At 49.2% G+C, this 14,271-nt stretch overlaps 1 protein-coding gene across 2 annotated transcripts in view; it reads left to right on the forward strand.

Annotated features, from left to right (window-relative positions):
- Positions 1 to 14,271, forward strand: part of GRIK4 (glutamate ionotropic receptor kainate type subunit 4) — a 441,993-nt gene that overhangs the window by 112,811 nt on the left and 314,911 nt on the right. The window lies entirely within an intron of this gene.

Genomic DNA, 14,271 nt, shown 5'->3' on the forward strand with positions numbered 1-14,271 from the left:
GCACCTAGTAGGTGCACCACCAGCATTTGTTGGAGGTTAGAAGACAGGCTGTGGGGCTTGCAGCCAAATGTCCTGCGATTCATCTGAGCAGTGCCCCTTGTTAAATCTAGTCCGGTCCTGTGGGAGCAGCTGGTGGGTCTGAGTCAGCAAAACTGTTTTCATGCTGGCTCATCACTTATTAGCTTTGTGATCCTTGGCAAATTACTTAACCTCTCTGAGGTTCTGTTTCTTCATATTTGAAGGAGGGCTCTGACATACCTCATAGGGTCGGGAATGATATTTGCAGTGTGTTTATTGGGGACTTGGCTAAGTACCAGCCACTCTACTGAGCACTTCACATTCACTTCTCATTTGAAACTGCCACCAGCCCTGGGAGGAGGGTGCTGTTATTAGCCCTGTGTTGTAGTGGAGGCAATTGAGGCTCAAAAAGGTGAACAACTTGCTCAGAGCTAGTAAAGGAGGGAGCCGGGATTGGAACCCAACCTCCCAGAGCTAATGCACTTAGCACCACTCTGGACAGCCTCCTGAAATGTCTCTGCCCCGGTTCCTGGCACGTCCACGTCTCAGGAGGAGGGGGAAGACTGCTCTTGCAGCCAGGTCAGGAGGGAAGTCACTCGTCAGGTCATCCATTAAACCTACTGGAAGAAGAGAAGGTGGAGGGGTGACCCTTTCTTGTCTACAATAGTTGATGGGAATTGTCAAAGACAAGGATTGCTTTCTGCCATATCCTGAGTTCATCCTTTTCCTTTTGGTTGCAGAGCATGTTAAAGACATGGTGGAGATATACAAGCCCTGGGTCTCATGTTTTCCCCATTAGGTGCCTGAATCCTGAGGATATCTGTGCATGTATATGTCTGTGTACATATGTCTATGTATATGTACGTCTGTATCCGTATCCATATATATGCATATATGTATGTACGTATGTATTCACATATGCATCTGTGTCTGTATCCATCCTTCAAACCTGCATGAGGGTCTTTCTCTGCAACTACCCCTAGGCAGCACTGCGAGCTTTGTGTCAGCACTGCCTTGTGCCTTGGCTGTGTGACTGCACTTCCCAGCCTGTGCCTTGCGACTGGCCTCTGTGCCTGTCTTCCTTACAGACGGCATTATGCCATATTAATCTCGTATCCACATGCAAGCCATACCTCATGAATGCATGTCGAGTGGATGGAGGAACAAATGAACAAACAAATGAAAGATCTTCATGCCACCACTGCCCGCACCCAACTTGGCGAGCCCATCACCTACCCCTGATCCACTCACTGTGTGTGTGTGTGCACACGGAGGCTGCCTTCCTGGGGGGTGGGCCACCTGGAGGGGGCCTAGAGACTCTGGGCATCCGTGGCATCCACACTCACCTTGGACACACTTGACTGTGTGTGGCTGACCCGGATGTTCTCTCCTCTTCCCAGGCCTGTGTTGGTGCTGGGCTGGCTGGTTGTGGTTGCCTGGAAGAGCCTTTCTTCTGTGGTTCTGTAACATTCCCCCACCTGGCATCTGCATTCCTGTTCTCTTGCCTGCTGCCTTCTCTTTGGGTCAGTGTGGAAAATGAAAGTGTTGGGAACTTGCTCTTCCCAGTGGTTAATGTGTTCCAAGCCTGTGCTGTGTCCCCCTGTGCTCACATTCCAGGCAATTACCCTCCTGCAGGGTTTTGTTGCTGAGCACAGCAGGTGGGTCTTATTTGTAATTCACTTGCACCGTTAGCACTGAGTTAACATCATAAGGGCGACTGATCCTCTCAGCACCCCCAGCTCCAGATGCCATTGGATAGCAGGTTAAGTTGGCTTTGGGGGCCCAGACATTTCAAAGCTCATCCAGCTCTGGTTTCTCCACTGAAAGCCTGATGAGACTTAATCCACTGGCAGTCACTGAGCACTCCCAGTCATCCACACTAATGGGAAATCTGAACCTAAATAGAATCCCCTAAAATCATGGTATTTGGCGCCAGACAATGATAGCAATAATAACAGTAAGTGCTGTCAAGCATTGGGCACTTGCAATTTGCAGGCACACTGCTGAGATTGTGGGTAATCTTTGAAAGCAACCCAGAAATAGTGTCCATTTTATGGATGGGAGAAGTGAGGTTTGAAGGCTTTACTTGCTTGCCCAAGGTCAAAGAGCTAGTAAGTAGCCGAGTTCAGGTTCTGAAAGCTGTATCTGAGGCAGACACAAAGCTCGATAACCACTACTTTGTTCTGCCGCCTTCAGGGATGAATCATGTGAAGCTTTGTGAATGGCGGGATGAGGGGTATCTCCAATTTGTCAACCTGATGATTTTTTTTTTTTTTTTTGCTAGCTTTGAAATTCTAGTGAGTCACTGAGTAGAGGGAAGATGAATAGGATTAAAATATCTATAGGTTCATTTTTATTAATTAATCAATCATACACTTATTAAGCTCCAACTAAATGGAAAACATTGTTCTAGGTGTTTTGTAGGAAACAGATAAATCATTCAATAAATCTGAGCAGTGGGGAGCCAGGCATATATTCTAGAACACGGGGCAGGGAGGGAAATGGAGGAGATGGAGATGGGATGCTGAGAACTGACCGACCACAGAGATGTAATTTAGGGGAAACCTTCCTTACATTTTGATTGCAAGCAAGCTATTGAAATATTTTTCATATGCACTGCCCCCTTTGATCTTTCAGCAGCCCTTTCAAGAAGACAGGGAATGTATCGACTGTTTTATGGGAAACTAAGGCACAGAGAGATTTTAGGGCCTAACTACAGTTACACACAGAACACATGGCAGAGTCAGCTGGAATTCAGGCTTCTGTCTCCAAGCCCAGATTCTTCTACAGAGTCATTCTCATCAGAACACAGCCTCGCAGGCTGGGCCCGGTCCAGACTCAGCCATGTATTTGATGCCCCAGAGTTCTCCTTTCCTTGGAGAACTCCAAAGGGTGTGTGCCTACCCAACTCTTGGCTGCTCAGATGCCTCCTTTGCCAGTTTGTGGGATAAAGCCCAGTGCTCGAATGTTCAGGTGGTTTTGGGTCAGTTCCCTTCAGAGTCAACTCTGCCACATTCCCACTCCCCTCCCACCTGGCTAATGAACTGGCCTTTCTGCTCTCTAGTCCCTCTGGCACACCTTGGGTCCCATCAATTTCCTTAAAGCATAACTCTGGTCCTGTCACTCCCTTGCCCAGAAACTTCCACAGCTCTTGCTTGCCGAGAAGACAAGGCCCAAACTCCTTACCCTTGGCATTTGAGGCCTTCTAGAATCTAACCCCAACACTTCTCTCTCTCTGGGCCCCTGAGTCACAAGGAGCCCTGTCAACTTGGCTATTTGCTGTCCTTTGGACGCCCCCTGCTCTTCCCAGCACACACCTGTCCTTTCCGGCACATGCATCAGGGCTCAGTGTGGCCTCTCGCTCCAGCTGCGGGTTCCAGGGATGCCTTTCCACTCTGTCTTCCTAGCACTGCTCCCTTGTTTGGTGATGAAGGCTGCCCTGCTTTGGGAGAACGGTGTCGTTGCTGTCATGGATCATGAATTAATGGACATGTTATTTTACTTTTCACACAAAGACATCATAAGCGTCTCAAGGGCAGACATGTATCTGAGAGTTCTGACATCCCACTGGTGCCTCCTGGGCCCAGAAAGTGTGGGTATACTGCAGTGTTGCTGGGATCTGGAAAGTGTGCCCAGGTCCCTGCTGGGGAGGTGCCCCTCTGGAGAAGGGCCACACTCAGCAGCGAGCTGGGCTGGCAGCCGAACTGGGCTCTGGGGGTTAGGTGCCTACTTCACCGGGTTTCCTATAGGGAGGATGGTGGATGCAGGGACAGCCCCACTTGCTCAGCCCAGGAAGCCCAGGCCTGGACCACCGTAGCTACTCACCCAAGGCTGCCCTGTGGACTATGGAAGGGAAGGGGTCCGGGTCTTCAGCTGCTGGGACTCCAACCCACAGACTCACCCTCTCTGCCTGTGGCTTCTGTGGCACTCCTAGGAGGCCCTCTGCAGAGGGAAATTGGCAGTGTCGTCAGGGTGGCTGGGTGAGATCTGTGCTCTCTTGTGTGTCCAGTGACAGATGCAGAGGCCGAGAGCAGCTCCTGGAGAGGGTGTTCTCTGCCTGCCTGACAGCTGGAGCCGAGCTCACTGTACCTGCCCCCACCCCCACCCCCAACCTCAGGGTCTCCCCTTCCCCAAGGGAGGACCCTCCCCTCACTGAGGGCTCGAGATCCAGCTATGGGCCAGACCTGGGGGCTTGGAGGCTCATGCCATGGCTGCAGGTAGATGGAGGTGGGTGGCAGGTGTGCAGGGAGCAAGTGAGGAGATCGGGGGTGCGTCTGTGGGGCCGGGAGGGGAGTGTGGGTCTCAGGGCACCTGGTGGGCGAGAATGGTCTTAGGTGGCCACGTGGGACCTGGGCAGGCCCAGACCTCACTGCACATTTGAGCTTCACGCCATAGGGGAGGAGACCAGGGTTGTGGGGTTAAGTAACATGCCCCAGGTTGTAGAGCCAGTCAGTGAGACAGTCGGGGTTCTTTATTGTTTTTTAAATTATTAACCAGGTTTTTTTAATTGAAAAAGCAATCCAATCTTCTTTAAAAATGCCAACAGTAGAGAATGCTTTACAACGAAAAGCCCCGGCTGCAGTCCTATCACCCCCCTCTAGGGGCAGCCACTACCTTCTCTGCCCCTCAGGGATCCTGGGGCCAGGCCTCGCCCCCCACCCCCAGGGCAGTAAATGCTGAGTGAGGGGGCTGACAGGGAAGGGGGTGGAAGGAATCCTGCATATGCTCCTAAGCAATTCCCAGAGATTGTTCTGTCCGTGGATGTCTCCAGTGCCGACTACTGCCCTGTATTTTGAAGGGGTCGCCACTTACATTGGTGTGGACCTTTATTTAAACATAGCTCGCCCCTGCCCCTGGAAGTGCACACTCCCAGGATAGCTGCCTCCTCGCCCTTTCTGGCCAGGACTTATGAAAAAGACAGGGCCTGGCTCTGACAACTGTCTGACCCGTGTGGAAAGTCCGATGTGCTTGTGTGTGCACATGAAGTGGCCCTGGAGAGAACAGACGCCGTGAGGTTCCACTTGGCCGTGACTGAGCCAGGCTGAGAGAAGGAGCTCCGCCTCTGAAGCCAGCTGCTCTCTCTCCACTCCAGAGCCTGCTTCTCTGTCACTAATGCTCGCTCCAGAGCCTTCCTCTCTTTTTCACCTCGGGGCAGCCCTCCGGCTGTAATAACACATCTCTGGCTTTGAATGGTTAAATTCTGACTGCATCTCTCAACCCCCCACCCCCACCCCAGCCACACACTGCCATCCCCACCCTTCCCTTCTCTGGGCTAAGTGGCCCGAGCTCTTTTTGAATCTCTCTAAGAAGGTTGCAGTGTGCAGTCTCACCCCAAGGCATGGACATGCTTTTCCAGAACAGCCTCTCTCTCCTTCCAAACACCCCGAGAGCTCCCTAGCAGAAGAGGGAGGGATGGGTTTCTCTGCTGGTAATTAAAATGCTATCCTTAAAAGCAGTTCCTCTCCGTGTCTCTGTCCCCTCCCCTGCTTGGTCTGTGCCTCTGTGTTCGCTGCTCTGCAAGGTCTCGCTGCTGTAAATGTGTTACAACTCCAGCACTCGGCGGTGTTATTTCACAGCCTCCACGTGGGCACTGCCAGGAGCCTCACTCCCCCGGGGCCCAGGCTGGTGGCTTCAGATAAATGCCAGGGACGTTTATCACCATTCAGAGCCGGTCCAGGCCTTCATCTCAGAGCCGGTGGTCCTCATTCTCTGCAGGCTGGTGATTAACTCTCAGTCTTCTCACTTCTAAGCTCCTCCATTTCAGAGGGAAGGAGATGGCAGGTGCTGCGGCCCCTCACCTTCCCTGACGAGGATGCTGGGTCCTGTGCGACTCATCGAGATAATCGGTTCCAGCTGCAGAGCCTTCTCCCCGACCCAGGGGGCAGAGAGAGGGGACAGGCTTTCGTCTCTGGAGAGGCCACACCCGATAAGGGAGACTGGGCATAAACACGCAGAGACCCAGAGAGGAAGCTCTCAGCTTTCCAGCTCAGTGGGGTCCCTTCCCTTTCAGGAACTCTCCATGTTACCTCCCATCAAGGCCTCAGTCTCTTCACGTGCTGTCCCCTCTGCTGCTCTCCTTCTCCTGCCCACCCTGCCCCCTTCACCTGGCCAACTCAGGCCAAAAGTCTCATCGTCATATCCTTCCACTCTTACCTTAGACAGGGCCAGGTCTTCCTGGTACACATTCTAAAAGCAACCTGTACTTTTCCTCTGTGGCCTGTAATTATAGTAACTACTTGTCTGAGTATGTGATTAATTTCTCCTCCTCTAGACCGTAAGCTCCACGAGGTCAGTGACTGTATCCCAGGGCCTAGCACACTCTCTGGCACACAGCAGCCACTCAATAGAAATATTTGTTGAATGAATGAAGTACAACTCATATAGCTGTATTAAGTGTATTTATATGCTTTGGCCAGTTGAGGATAAAGGAACAGAAGACATCATTTTGCCTAGAAAGCACTTTACTCATTTGCAAAGTAATTCCATATCCATTATTTCATTTGATCCTCTTGGCCACCCTGTAAAGTAGATGGTGTGCGTATAATTTCCCCCATTTTGCAGAAGAGGAAATGGAAGACCTGGGAGGTTAAGTGATGTGTTGAAGGTCACACAGGTCTCCCACCTCCAGTCCGCTGAGGCGTCTCCTAAACCAGGCTTCCAGAATGGGATTGATTTGGAGCAGCATTTTGAAGGTGAAAGGGCTATGGATTAATATTAGCAAGCAGGCAAGCGAGGCGGCTTGTTGGAGAAGACGTGAAGGCAGTCAAGGGTGTTTCGTGTCCAAGGGCTGGAGAGAAGTGTTTGAATGGGGAGAGGGCAGCAAAAGGTGAAAGGAAGGAAGTTCACATTTACAGACTGCTTTGTTCGTACAATCTCAGTTAATCCTTGCAACACCCTTTCAAGGCAGGCATCCCCACCCACACTTCTACGATTGTAGTAATGAAGCTTTCAGGGGTCCAGTGTCCAGCTGAAGGACCCATCGTGGTAGCCCTGGGATTGGAAGCCAGGGATGTGTGCTTCCACCCCCAGGGAGGGGACACTGTTTAGAGGTAGACTGGGGGCTTCAGCTTGAAACCTATAGGGAAGGCAATTTAGAGAGGAGAAAAGATGGGAATCCTCACGTCTTGCTCATCAGTGCCTGAGAAAGGAAGCCACTTGTCAGAATGTCTGCCTGCAGTTGTGCGCCCTGAGGGTTCTCACCTAAATGCCACATCTGGACTGGAAGGTCATTCCGGCCGTTGCTCTTTGGGGTCCAGTGCCCAATGCCAGGCCAGCCCTGGCTCACTTGCCCCGTTGTAACTCATCACCAGCTCCTGGAAGCATCTCCCGATGATAAATTCTAAAGGTTGAGGACACCTGGGCTGATTGTTTTGCCAGAGGACACTCTCAGACTCATTTATCTGTTGCTTTCCCCCTGATTTGGTATACAGTTAGGCCCTAGATCTACATGGCTTTAACATCATTGTAATCACCACAATCACCACCCAATGTTTCCTCAAGGGCCTGCTGTGTGCCAGGTTCTGGGGCACATAGAGAAGGTGGGTATAGAGAGTGATGGGTAAGGACTGGCTCCTGGAGCTGATCACCTGGCCCCTGTGCTCGGCACTGGGAACACAGGTGGGAAATCCTGACGTGTTCCCTGCTCTCCTGGTGTCCTGGTGAGGACGTGGGGGAGGGGAGCACCGGCGCAAGCATATCCACTGAATAAGGCCCAGAGCCAGGTTCACCCTGGTGGCCATTGGGTCCTGAGCTCTGTACCCCATAGGGCATGTCCTTCAACCTGTATGCCTTTGGGTTCCACATCTGCAGTTGGGGCTAATGAGCTAAATAATCTAAAAAGAACCATAGTGATCATCTGGTCTGACGCCCTCATTTTGCAGAATGAGAAACTGAGGCTCAGAGAGGTGATTGATAGACTCCCAGAGCTGGTGAAAGGTAGAGCCTGCCTGACACCCAGGTCCCTGCCTCCCAGGCCAGGGCCTGTGTCCTCGCATCGCACACCTTGTTGCCAGGGAGACAGCATCCCTACAAAGGGGTACCCGACTGAGGCCACAAACTTTGATTCTCCCTCATGGGGGCCATTCCCCTGCCCAGGCCACCCCACCACCCAACATAATCCATCTGCTATTCCACGCAGACTGGCTGCCGGTGGCCGCTTGGAGTTTCTCCCAACCAGGGGGAGTCAGGGAACAGCAAAGAAGCCCACGTCCATTTGTCTTGAAGAGCCCACAACGTCATGAGGAGTAATCAAGATCTTGTTGCCCACAGGCGACGGAAAACCTGTAATTAATCTGCTGCCCCTCTGATTTCCTCTGTCCTCCCTGCCAACAAACACCGTCTGGTGGCTGCCAGCCTCTTCTCCAACCCACCCCGGAAAATCATGATTAATGGCGTAATAACCCTACGAAGGAGAGATGGAGACGAACAAGGGACTGCTGACAGGTCGGGAGAAGACAGGCCATTTAGCACCACAGGAGTCCGGGCAGCTGTGCACCGCCTGGATGCAGCGAGCTGTTGGGAGGCTGTGCCATCCGGAGTTGCACACCGGCCACTGGTCGGGAAACAGGAAGCAACTCTTGAGCATCTTCTCCATACAGGCACTGTAGGAAGTGTGCCAGGAGGAAACACACCCAAAAGGGATGTTTCCTTGCCCCCCAGGGGTGTACAGTCTAGTTATGGAGATAAAGCATAATTAAGTGCAAAGATAAATATCAGTTCATTCATTCATGCACACATTTGACAATATTTATCACATCTGCATCATGCCTAAGTGCTCTTCTAGGTGCTGGGGAGGGAGGCTCTGTTCCTCCCATGCTGCTGGTGAGGACACGGGCTCGGAGGGGAGCACTGGTGTGAGGACATCCACAGAACAAGGCCCAGAGCCAGGTTCAACTTGGTGGCCACTGGGTCCCAATGCTGCACCTCACAGGGCATGGCTACCCCAGGGTGTCAAACAGGAGCAGGGTCCTCAGTTCCATGGCAGAGTTCTGTTTCTGAACTCTCCGCCTTCGGAGTCACCCAAAGTGCAGGACGGGCCCAGTTCTGTCTAGGTGGGAACTGAACTGTCAGAGACGCTTGGAAATCAGAAGCCAATCTTGTATTCTCCCCCTAGGACTTCCATAGTCAACTGCAGCCAAAGAAGGAACCCAGGCTCTGTGATTGCATATGATTAGATACTCTTGAATTTGAACCCCAGCACTTATGCTTTAGTTAGTTGTATGACCTTGGAGATGTTACTGAGCTTCTCTGAGCCTCAGCTTCCACATGTGTGAAATGGGGGTGAACACTATCTTACAGGGTAATGATGATGATAATGAATAAATAGTGAATATTTATCGGGTGCTTACGACGAGCAACACCGTACAAGCCTCTTGTCATTTAATCTTTATAACCACTCACTGAAGATACTGTTATTATTCCCAAATTACAAATGAAGAAATTGAGGTTTAGAGAATTTAAGTACCTTGCCCCCAGTGTATAGCTAGTAAATAGCAGTGCAGGACTCAAACCCTTGTTCTCAGCTGTTACTACCAGCAAACCCCCTCCCTTAAACAGGGTGTTGCATGTGAAGCCCCCACCACAGAATAAAAGGGCAGCACACGTTTGCCTCCCCCCTTCCCATCATATATTGCGGTGATTACCTTCTGCCTGGATATGCAGCTTTGTGTCTGCTGAGGATGCTTATTTTAACCACAGCGAATATACAAAATAGACAGCCAAGCTGGGAATTTATTTCCTATTGACGTCGATTCAGAAGATGCCCCTTTGACCATCTGTTCATTTACTCGTTCAGTCAATATGAATAGAGCACCCACTTTGTGCCAGCTGGGGTGCTGGGTGCTTGGGACAGCACCACCCTCCCAAAAAAAAGCTACGGTTTTGTGGGGACAGGCAGGGTTGTGGCTGTGAGCATGCTGTTCGCCCTGGTGTAGGAGCACTCAGGGGTGGTGGGAGCATATGGGGGAGGGACCCAAGGAAGCCTCAGAGGGAGGTGATGAGCCGAGCCAGGAATTCAGGGATGGGACAATATCCCAAGTGGAAGGAAGAGCACAGGCAAAGGGTGGCTCAGTGAGGATGCCCATGGTTAGGGAAGTCGGGGGTTCAGCTCTGGAGTGTCAGGTGCAGTGGGATGGGTGGTGGAGACGGTAAGCAGGGGCCAGACTGTAAAGGGGCGTATAGAGTGGAGAGCTATTAGCAAGTTAGCCTTTTAGTAAGAACCCTTGGGGCACTGTGTGGGCAACCAGCTGGAGAGAGAAAGCCCCAAGGAAGGGAGATCCATGAGGATGTCACTGCAGAGGCCCAGGTTATTGCTGACAAATGGCCAGCGTGTGGTGTGTCAACTGCAAAGGAGAGGTTATAGAGTGTAGGAGACAGAATATTGGGACTTGGTGACTGATTGGATGGGGAGGCAGGGAAGGAGACATGGAGGGTGACTCTCACGTTCCTGGCATTGATGACTGGTGGATCGTGGTGCCCCCGACTGAGGAGGACAGTGTGGAAGTAGATGGTGGTGAGCGGTGGAGAGTCAAGGTGTATGGGACATCCAGGTGGAGATTTCTGGAGAGAGCTGTGTAAGTGCACACATCCCAGGCTTGGGATGACAATTTAGAAGGTCCAGCATGCAGGTGGTAAGGAGCCATGGGTGAAGATGACACCCCCCAGGGAAGGGTAAATTTAATGGGAGGAGGGTCTCAGTGCTCTGACTCCAGGATAATTTCTGTCTTTTCTTCTCCTTTTTGTTGATGTGAGGTGAAATTCACCTAACATAAAATTAACCATTTTAAATTGTACAATTCAGTGGCATTCAGTGCATTCACAATGTCATGCAACCACCACCTATAGCAAATTCCAAAACATTTCCATCATCCCAGAAGGAAATGCTATGCCTGTTAAGCAATCCCTCCGCATACCCCTTCCCCCAGCCCCTGGTAACCATCATTCTGCTTCTGGGTCTATGCATTTACCTATTCTGGATATTTCCTATAAATGGAATCCCACAATATGTGACCCTTTGTGTCTAGCTTCTTTCACTCTGTATAATGTTTTCAAGGTTCATGGATCAAAGCTCAACTCCTTTTTACGGCTGAATAATCTTCAGCTGTATGGTCATACCACATTTTGTTTATCCATTCATCCATTGTTGGACACTTGGATGGTTTCCAACTTTTGGCAATTGTGAATAATGCTGCTATGAACATTGGTGAACAAATATTTGTTCAAACCCTGTTTTCAGTTCTATAGGGTATATAAGTAGGAGTGTAATTGCTGGGTCATGTGGGAATTCTGTTTAACTTTTTGAGGAAATATATCCCAGGCTAACTTTTTTTTATAGTATGACCATAATTTAGTATTGTATTAATTCATGATTATACAAACATACTCATTCATCATATATGTATACACATAAATAGAGACACGTGGCAGTATAGAATTTTCAAAATTTAGGAGTTCTTTCTTCTGAATAGTGAGATCATAGGCATTATTGTTTTCTTCTTTCATGCCTTTTTGCATTTTCCTAATTCCTCTCATTCAGCATGTACCCTTTTATTGTTAGAGAAGTTACGGGTTTACAGAGCAATCATGAATAAAATACAAGATTCCCATATACCACCTCACCATCAACATCTTGCATTAATGTGAAACATTTGTTGCAATTTATGATAGCATGTTTTAATAATTGTACTATTGATTAAAGTCCATGGTTTAACCTAGGGCTTGCTGTTTGTGTAGTGTAGTTCCATGGATTTTTTAAAAAAGTGTTATTCTTTTACCATATATGTGATCTAACATTTCCTCTTTTAATCGTGTTGAGAGACATAGTTCAGTGCTGTTAATCGTGTTCACAGTGTTGTGCTACCATCACCACCATCCATTACCAAACCCGTTCCATCGTTCCAAATAGGAACCCTGTACTTTTTAAGCCTTAACTTCCCATTCCCTATCCCCACCTTGTCCCCTCATAGCCTATATTCCAGATTCTGACTCTATGAGTTTGCTTATTCTAATTGTATAACTTCCTTTTGAATCCTAAATTATTAAAATATTTTCAGTAGATGAAGGCTGTGCTGTTAGGTTCTAAGACCAGATTCATCGGAACATTAAACTGAAAAGAATACCTCAAAATTCTTTATGCTTTTTAATAAAGAACCTAAAAGCTCCATCTTTCTCCCCTCAGACACAGATTTAGGGGATAGAAGAAAAGCCAGTGGAGTTGGAGAACTGTCCAGCCCTGACCCTGCCTTGTAACAGCTGTTTGACCTTGAGCAAGGCTCTTCTCCTTTCTTGGGCTCAGCTTTCTCATCTGTGCAAGAGCTCGTTCTGTGCATTAAATATGAGATAATGACTGGGTAGTGGATTTTGCAAACTTCAGGCCTTACAAACAGGTAAAGTAGTGGTTCTGTTGTCCTTGTGAAGCTGGGGGGAGATGATTTCTCACCATCGTGCCCATCACACAGCAGAGGCCCCGGAGCATCCCAGGATGTGTGGGTGCTCCCCCACTTCAGTACAGGCCCCACCACTCCCAGGCTTCGGAGCCCTGAATGGTGAAAGTTGGGCTGTACAGACTGAGTGTAGTCCTGTCATCAAACCGTCACCCAGGCTAATCTGACACCTCCTTAGCTGTCTGCATAGTAACTTTTGTGCAGTGTGCTGTTCGGGCCTAGATGGAAGGCACTGGATGTAAATGATCGTATTTAGTGTTATATAACCTAACCAGATTTTTACAGTTGTTTTCCTCTTTGACAGTTCATTCATTTATCCATTCAATGAATATTTATCGAGACCATAATGTATGCCTAGGACTGTCATGAGCCCTGGGGACACAGAAAAATAGGGTTTCTGTCCCCCTCCCCTGCCCCTGGTTGAGCTTATATTCTTGTGGGGAGACAGATAATGATCGAAGGGTCAACTTGTATCTATAATGAGTAAGGATGTCAGGCTCCCCTTGAGACTGTGTTTGCTTTAATTTTTCCCTGCACCAGCACTCATGAATTAAAGCACAAAGATTCTGAGCCTGATTTGCCAACAGCAGAGATGCCTTTACCCAGATCCTTTACCCTTTATTTTCCTCTGCCTTCCTGTAGCAGGATATTGCCTGAGGCCTTCCCTTCAGTGAACAAATCCATCCTGTGCACCCTTTGGGGACAAGTTGATGCTGGGGACACGGCTGTAAACCGGAAACAGCCCTTGCCCCGAGGAGCCCCCACCAAGCCCACGTGTGAACACATAAGGAAAACTTTCAGAGGGTGCTGTGCTGGAGGGCAGAGAGGGGCCTAATTCTCTCAAAGGGCGGGGGACAGGGGGAGAAGAGCATGCTTCAGGCAGAGGAAACCACAAGGAGCTGGCTGGAACACTGAGTGTGTGTGTAATGGGGTGGGGGGGGGGGGGTCACTGAAAAATTTTCTGAATTGTTACATAGCATAGGCATACAGCTCAATGAATTTTCACAAACTGAGCACACTCATGTGAACAACATCCAGAGCAAGAAACAATATCACCAGCCTCCCCAGGAGACCCCCGTGTCCCGTCCAGTCACCACCCACCCCCAGGGGTAACCATTATCTGGACTTACTAACGGCACAGAAGAGTTGTGTCTGTTTTTGTATTTTATATAAGTAGAATCACGACATATGTAATCTTTTGTGCCTGGTTTCTTTCACTCAATATTATGTTTATGAGATAATGTAGTTGTTCAGTGTTCATTTTAATTTCTGCATAACATTCCATTGTGTGAATATGCAGCAATATATTTCTCTATTCTGCCATTGGACATTTGGGTAGTTTCCAGACTGGGAAAATCCAAAGAATGCTGCTGTGAACATTCTCGTCCCTGTCTTTGGTGAGCATATACTTGCATTTCTGTTGGAAAGATACTAGGAATGGAATCCGCAGGTGATCAGGGAATGTGCAAGCTCTGGTAGATCAGTTTTCCAAAGCTATTGCACCAATTTCCACTCCCACTAGCTGCCTATGAGAGTTCTGGTTGCTCTGTATCCTTGCTGGTGTTTGATATGTCCATCTTTTTATTTTAACCATTCTGGTGGATGGATAGTGGTCTGTTATTGGGGCTTTCAATTGCATTTTCCTTACGCCTAATGAAACTGAGCACCTTTTCAAATGTTTATAGGCCATTTGAATATAGTCTTTAGTCTTCTGTCCGTTTTTCTATTGGATTGGGGTGTGGGGAATCATTTTAATACCACTCTCCTAACCAAGGGCTCCTGGCATTAGCTAAGCCAGGCACTCACCCCAGTT

Source organism: Choloepus didactylus, chromosome 6 (assembly GCF_015220235.1).
Source record: "Choloepus didactylus isolate mChoDid1 chromosome 6, mChoDid1.pri, whole genome shotgun sequence".
Lineage (NCBI taxonomy): Eukaryota > Metazoa > Chordata > Mammalia > Pilosa > Megalonychidae > Choloepus > Choloepus didactylus.